Below are 8,355 nucleotides of genomic sequence, written 5' to 3'. Positions count from 1 at the left end.
GGGATCGGGCGCCCGCCCCGCTCCGCCGGCGCCGGGGACTCGCGCTGCTCCCGCCCGCTCCGCGCGCCGCTGGGTAAGGGCGGGAGCCGGGCAAGTTTTCCGACCTCCCTCCCAGGGAAGGAGCCGCGCGCAGCCGCGTCCGCGGAGCTTCCTGTCAGGACGCAGCTCGCGGAAGGCGCGGAGCCGTAACCGCCTTTCCCTTCACTTCCTCCTTTCCGAAGCGCAGGGCTGCGGGGACCTGCCTGACGCGTGGGCGTTGCAAGCCCGGGTCGGCGCCACCCCCAAGACTGTCAGTGCTTGCAGTCGGTCCTGCCCATGTCTCACCAGCCCGGCTCTTAGCAGCTTCACTTGGCAGGCAGTGCTAAAGATGCCCCCGAGAGCGGTCTGGCATCCCTGCCGGGTGAGGAAGCTCACCAAGACATTCAGCTGGTGCTAAAATGCTCATCCTTCCCCTCCCTTTTGAAGTAAAATGGATTTTATCTATGTAGGCACACCCCAAACTCCTTGCACAGTCCTAAGGATAGACTGAAGTAAAGGCCTAAGTGTTTGGGGGAAAAAACATGCCCACCTGTCCCATTTTTTTTTTTAAAAAAGACGGTCCTCCCTTAGTCCAACCTCTTCATCCCTCCACCCCCATGAGCAGTCTCTACTCTGCACAGCTGCTAGGGATTGTACCTCACAGCGGCATGCAAACTGGTAGACAGCTTTTAGTCTAGAAGGCATCTTGTGAATCTGTTTGTGGCCAAGCACAGCGCTTGTGTGGAATAAGTAACAGCTCCATATGAGCAAGTTCATACCACATGCAAAACACTAGGAGCTGCTGTCCCTTCAAAATAAACACTGAAGTCAATAAAAGTTTGCCAGAATAAGTGAAAACTGGACAGGAAGGACTTCAGGATTGAGGAACCTAAAATAGTTAATAACATCACCACAAAAGATCAGACAGAGCTGGCAATGTGTGACTTGTGCTAAGAAACTTGGAAGTAGGGGTGTTTGTAGACAACACTTTAAAGCGGGTTAAATAAATGCCTTTTGCACGGCTTTAATGCCATTGCTATTTGCACATTTGGGGGCATATTGCACGTTGATTCCAGCCACTGTAGCACATTCGGTGATGTAATGTGCCTTAAATGACTTTGGGATGCAGCAAATTACTTTAGGGCGCTGCAAAGTAAAACACCTCCGAGGAGTTTTAGTTTCCTACCCTACAGCCATGGAGGGAAGTACCAGGCTCTGGGCAGCTCAGGGGCTCTGCAGGCAGCCCATCAGCAGCCCAGGAAGGCAAGCTCCACCGAAGGGAGAAGAAAAAAAAGCAGCAAGCCTGATCTTCCCCCCTGCTGGAGCCTGCCTGCCTGCCTGCTCTGTGCAGGGGCCTGGTGCTTCCCTCTGCAGCTGCAGTGTCCCCTGGGCCTGCCCTTGCCAGGTGCCTGCCAGTTATTCTAAAGCTAGTTATTAAGCTATTAAACGTTTACTTTTACCAACAAGGCTCTCCCACTTCTCTGTCATTACTGTAATCACCTTTTCCAAGCTCCTTGTAAACAGTATCAAGAAATCATCCACATTTTTATGCAACAGCAAGAGGCAAAGCCTTATCTACTTGAAGACTTCCGGGTTGACTGCAGTACCAGGCTGCTGTTAGGAAGTGATCTACATAAACTGTCAGTTTATTCCTGTAAACAAACTGAGCAGCATTTTTCTAGTCTTTTGGAGGCATGGTATTGAAAATCAAATATTCAATGACACCATTTCCTTCCCCATCCCCTACTCTCCGAAGTTAGTGAAACCCCTAGCATATTTGTCCAGAATTTCATCCAATTTTAACATTAAAAAATCAGAGGCAGTGTTATGGTGACGCATAATGAGCAGCATGGTGACAGTGTTATGGTGACTTTATCAGGAAATCATTGCATTTGATCATGTTTTCAATGCAGCTTCTGAATCACCAAGACGCATGTTTCATAGGACCAATGATATCTTTCTACAACTCAGACCTTGAATGAACAAGTGTCACTAGAATTCACCCTGAGCAAAAGAATAACCTTGAAAACATCCCTGTTCATTTGACATTTCTTTTCACTCCCAAATTACTCAGTTCACTGAGCACTCTTTCCACTGAACTGTTTGTGCCTGGAAAACACAGAGCAAATTCTACTCAGAATAGCTACTGCATATGCTTTAAACAAGCCTTCTAAGTTATCAAAATAATGCTCCTTATTGATTAATTAAAAGCTAGGACCTTCCAGATGTTCCCAAAGCTCATCCCAGGACATCTTATGGAAAAGCAGGATATGCAGTCTCTTTCAACCTGCCATGTATGTGGTCATACAGATCAGGAGTTAGATCAGGAGTTTAGGCTGAGGCCAGTCAAATTGATTTATTGTCCAGTCACTTTTATTATTTCACACAACAACTCCTGCAACTCACACTTTAACATGAACATTTTCTAGTAACCGAAGGCCTACCCTCGTTAAGGCATGCCAGTGTCCATAGGAGCAAAGGATTGGAAGAGGCCTCTTGAGCTACCAAGTCCAGTCCCCCCATATTAATAAGGGTTTCTTGAAGAGAAGAGAGACTTTTGGCCCAGGGTCATAATGATACAGCTGGGCACCTGGGGCATGCTGCCACACACAGGGCAGTGGAGATTTCTGGCTGTCACCATGCTGCTCGTTATGCGGCTGCATATTTTTCTGGTCTGTCCCCCCCCCATACATCCCCCCCAAGTTAGTACCCAGGGCACCTGCTCTGGTCCTCTGCCCTAGGTATTCCACTGTTTGGTACAGATTATTTTCTTACATGGTTCTGTATAAGGAGGTGCAATTCTACTCATGTCAAAGCAGTTACAATGTTGTAAAACTAATTAAAGCATAAGGAGAATTAGACCAAGTTGAAAATAAATGTGCTGGGTGAAACAGCCTTTCACTTACAAAGGAACATATGGCACTTCAGCCTCTTTACATAGCACAAATGACAGCAAATGGCACTAGGGACCCTGGGAATTTCCCAGTGTGGTCTCATAATGGTATCTGTTAAAGTAGTACAAATTAGAAAGGTTGGGGGGCAGGGAAAGAAGAGGTATGTTTGTTGCGAGGACAACCACAATGAACTTGAGGGACTTCCCAAACAGAGAACTGACTAAAAACAGTCTATTTATTATGCACAAAAACATTTTAAACTAAGCACACTTTTCCATTCCTTATGATCACTTGTAATACTTATCTATCTATCTTGGGGGATTTTATACTGCCATACAGCATTGTAGTGTCTGAGCACCTTTATGGACTTTCTGGCACTTCTGGTACTCCTACTATAAAGGAAGGCAAAAATTCCCACAGTCCTTGCCTTTCTGGCCTCGAATCTGGCAGCTGGTTTGATATTAAGTGGAAAAGCAAGGCCCTGCAGCCAGTTAGCTGAGAGATTGATTGTAGACATCAGTGCACATCAGTCAAAACTCCCAATTTTTGCTGTGGCCATTGTTCAAAAAACCAGACAAAGGCAAAAAAGCACAACAGCCAATAGCATAGAAGAAGCAATGCATGTCCATTGCCTATAACTAACCAACCTGAATGAACAGGTACCTATCTACAGCTGAGTCAACAGGGGACAGCTTTTAGCCTGAGCCCAGACTGGGGCATGAACTGACACCCTGGGAGCCACAGCAAGATGCCTTAGACATTCTGCCACTATACCCCAATCTGGGGCCACTTACTGCACTGAAAATGAGGAAAAATCTCTTCAACTGGCATTGAACACTAATCGGGATCAATCAAAGGGACTTGAGCATAGGTCCGACATGTTTAAAGTGAATTAAGCCATCAAGGAGATGGACAGGCACATTCTGTGCCACCCTGAGCATCACCTTCACATTCTGCTGCAAACACAGATATCATGAGTTACATTCATCCAGGCTGGAGGAGACAGATGCACAGATAGCTGTGGTCAGATCTTCATCCAGAAGAAGAGGACAAAAGCTTTTCAAGCCGGAGGTAAAGTACAATGTTTCAGGAAAGTGCTGTTACATGGTCATGAGACAGCTGGTATCTTGTGGTCATTTTCATATTGTAGTACTAGGGGCAGTAGACATAATAGGAGAGAATGGTACACAGCTCTAAGTCACTGACACACTGAGTTAGTGAAGTTCTTCTGTGGCTTCCTGTGCTTCTTACTATGTCTCCCAGTGGCCTCATGTTAAAGAAAAGTGAGGACAGTTTGGATCTCTTAAAGCAGGTCTGGCCAACCTGCAGCACATATGCTACAATTGGCAAGGGCAGCCTGTGGGTATGGCATTTGGCAGATCAGGCAGGGTACAAGCAACACCATGGCAGATAGGGCAGGAAACAAAAGGCAGAGTAGCAGATGGGGTAGGGAGCACAGGGATGGAAGCAGAAAGCAGGGCAGCAGAGGGGCATGGAAGCGGGGGATCAGAGTGCCATTCAGAGAGGTTGTGGGACTAATTTGTGGCATTTGTGCCAAAAAGATTGGCCCCGCTGCTTTACAGTACCCTGCAGCTGAAGGACTTCAGAGTGAAGAAATGCTTACCATCACCAAATTAGTCATTTGGTCATCTATCCTTTTGCTTGATCATACAGTCAGGGTAGCAGTAACTTGTGGTTCACTGTGCCAAAGGCTGTATAAAAGCCCAGCAGTATGAACACAGAGATGCTAGCTACATCCATAGCTATAAGGAGGTTAACTTCCAGAGCCATTTTGTGGTAGACTCTGCTCTGAACCCTCTGAGGCACCCAAAAATATTGTATTTTTGATGACCAAATGACTATTGTGTGGGTAAAAGTGCAGAGATTGTCGCAATACTTTACATTCCTGGAAAAGGAACTTATTTTGAACAGTGATGTGCCCTAATAATGTTGCAAAGAAGATTGAATAAAAAAGTGTCATTTGTCTTCCTGGCCACCCTCATGAATACAAAATGTCCATTCCATGAAGTGTAGCTCCTGAGCCACATTCGAAAATAAATAATGATGCAATGTTTGGTACAGACTGCAGACATGTTCCTCTGTCTCAGTTCAACTGCAGACAATCCTCCCTTGTTGAGCCTCCTATCATATTTTCTTCTGCTTCATCCCCATCAGACCTGTCTCCTACCATTTCTCTCCCTCCTCCCACTACCACTCTGCCCTTCCCTTTTTGGAAAAAAAACACTGATATGTGTCCAGCAGTTGAAAATAAAAACACTGCAAGTAATTGCAAGGAAAGCTCTATTTTCCTGTCCCATGTTTTTAATTCTAGATGAGGTGAAGCTTCAAAATATATGGACTCTCACTGAACCCTGTTGTATGCAGATACAACTCCATTAAGGCCAGTGAATGTTTTATCAGTTCCAGTAAAGTTGCTGCCACCAAATTCAATCCATAAGGTACAATAAAGAAATATAACCTCTGGTTTAATACCTTAGGCAAAAATCTTCAAATCTATTCAAATATTTTCGGCTCCTTGTTTCTAGCACTTTTATAGGGAAATGGTTTTTGAAAAGTAGGCATTCAGCATTTTCTGAGAAGCTAGTACCTTTAAGGTCTCACAAACTGGCCATCCAAAAACTCAAGTACCCAAATCACTGGTTACTCCTGAAAAGTTGGCCATAGTTTTAGGAGCTGTGCAGACAAAACTCTGTAAAGAATCAGAACTAATTATACAGATTTTTTATTTAGGTATTGGTATAGCTTTCGGCACCAAATCATGTAAAACAGAGGTAAGCCACCTAAATTGATGATCAAAGAAACTGTGGATAAAATTAAAGCTCCTTTCTCAGAGAAATGGGGAGATGGTTTGTTTTGGGGTTTTTTTGCTTCTATTCTAGAATAGTTCTGTTCTAGAAGTGTCAGGTAGTTGTCATAACCTGGCTTTGCAAAGCAACAGCATGTAGCAGTGGCAGGATTCATCCTGCTGAAACTTCATAGGTTACACGGTTAACTATTACCATCCTAATATACAGGTATAAAGGAGGGAAAATGTGTAAATTGGAAGATCCATGATACTAGTCTCCTAGGCTAGAAACAGACATTCAAAAAGCCTGACACTGAATTGATTCAATCTTTTCAGGTTAGTCTAACCTGGCAAGGCTGAACCACTTTGCAACTGCCCAGACATTCCCTCTGGACTGAGAAAATGCAGGCACATACCTGCAGTGGCTCAGGCTAGAAGCTGGGGGATGCTAGAGCAGCCCTTCCTTCCTTTCCACAATGCTGAGGTGATGGGGGATGTTGCCAGGCCCTGGCAGGATGCTCTGATTAGGGGGTTTCCCCCCACCTTGCTGTTCCTGACCAGTGATGGAGTTGATAACACAGCATTTAGCACTCCATGAAGAAAACAAAAGCCTCTCATTAGTTCAAGCTCTTCTTAAGCAACCTTTTCCAAGGAAGGAATGGAGGGATATTACCAGCTAACTTGTTGATTAGCTCCAAAAAGCCCTAAGCAGACTCTGTCCTGTCTGCCTTACACAGACACCTCTCAGCGTTAGCTACCATACCACATGCTGGCTACTTCTGTGCTGAGGAGGTATGGGGTGGGGGGTAGGGGGCAGACTGCAGTCTCTGCTGGCACTCCTGCAAGGGAGCAGAAGAGTGGGGCCAGCCCTGCTCTGGAGCAGAGAGCCCAACCCAGGGCTGCAAAGCATCTGGGATGCTGGGGGACTCTGGTTTAAGTTAAACCAGGAAGGGTCATACTTTATGTTAACTTTCTAAACTGTATAAAACTGTTAAAAGTGAGAAGTATTTTAATTAATGGTTAAACTAATGCTGGAGTCCATCAGATCAATAGATTGCTTATAACTATGGTTTATATTCATACCTCCTACTGATGTTCTTGATACTCTCTATAGCTCTTACTGCTTGTTTATATAATATGTTTATAGCTTCCATCTTTAATCATTCCTTATAAATAGAACCACAATACAGCATGTGATCATTTCCCTTTCATTCATAATTAAACACATAATTCCATAACACATACAAACTGCAGACTGGAATATAGAGTAAATAATTGTATCATCATCTATAATTCTATTCTGCACATGAGAAAATCACTGGATAAACAAATAATTATCCCTAATTAATAAAGCCTGGATTAGCTGAAGAGACACCCGATCTTTTGAACATTTAAATCATAAGTAAATATATACAGCACCTGATACACACACAGCTTGAGCAAATATCTTTTTGAAATTAAAAGTGCGGCAGCAACTAGAAAGCTGCATAAAGCTCTTGACCCTTCACTCTGTACATACTTGACCATATCCTCTAGCGAGTATCTAAGTCTTCATGCACAGCAGCTGATTTTACAGCTTGACCCTTTAAAACACACCTTAAAAATGTAACTACCCTAAGGCCTCTGTTTCCCTATCCATACAAGAGGGGTGATGTTATACTACTTCATTAGAAAGTTGGAGTTGACTCTTTAATGTCCCCAAGCACTCCCCAGAAGGAGGGCTCCATAAATTAAAAGTGACATTGCTATCACCCATAAAAAGCAAACCATGAAGACAATGAGGCATTGTTAGTAGCCCTTTCTCACCTACTCTTCATCCATGGTATATTGTAGAGCTTTTTATAGGGTGCTTTGGGACTGGTATGAGAAAGGGTCTGAACCTGATGTTCTTGTGGACACTTTTTGAAAAATAATTGTATTCAAACACAGGAGAGAGGGCTCAATTACTCAGGAGACACCTTCTGCTCCTGTGAGGAATTGTTGACTACATAACAGAAAGTGTAAGGCATAAAGGAGTTCTTAGTCTTGCACTGAAACAGAGACTGGGTTTTGGAAATAGAGCTCAGAATCCATCCATTCCTATTTCAGGACCTACAGAGATGGCCAGTCTCAAATATCCCAGTAGCCCATATGAAGAGCAGCAGTCACTTACCCAAACTTACAGGGATGCCTTTGCAGATGGAGGATAGCAGGAGTCAGGTGGAAGCAACCTGGCCTAAGGAGCAAAGGAAAGAGCAGCTGCCAAGTGCAATGGTATTTGTAGAAGGTGCTTTTGATGTCCTGTAGGAACAGAAGCAGTGGGCACCTGCAGTGACTGTCCCAGCGCAGGATGTTCAAAGCCACAGGCTTTCAAGGTAAAGGTTCAGCCAAGTTTTAATCTACTGCTGATGTACTGCACTTTCTTTTCCCCCCAGGAAAAGAAAAGAGGAAGAGAGGACAAAATAATATTCATTAGCAACTAGGGAAAGGAGGGCCTCCTCAGTACAGAAAGGGGTGGTTTTATTGTAGGGAAACAGAGAGATAACCTCTGGAAAGTGTTTTGGAGGCAGAATGGAAGTGGGGAACATGAGTAGAAAAGTCACTGTACCAAGGAAGTTTGGTGGAGGAACACACACACACACACACACACACACACAC

This window comes from Gavialis gangeticus, unplaced genomic scaffold (assembly GCF_001723915.1).
Source record: "Gavialis gangeticus isolate Ggan-Ray unplaced genomic scaffold, GavGan_comp1, whole genome shotgun sequence".
NCBI classification, from domain to species: domain Eukaryota; kingdom Metazoa; phylum Chordata; order Crocodylia; family Gavialidae; genus Gavialis; species Gavialis gangeticus.
The sequence above is the reverse complement of the archived record's forward strand: the minus strand, read 5'-3'. Positions refer to the sequence as shown.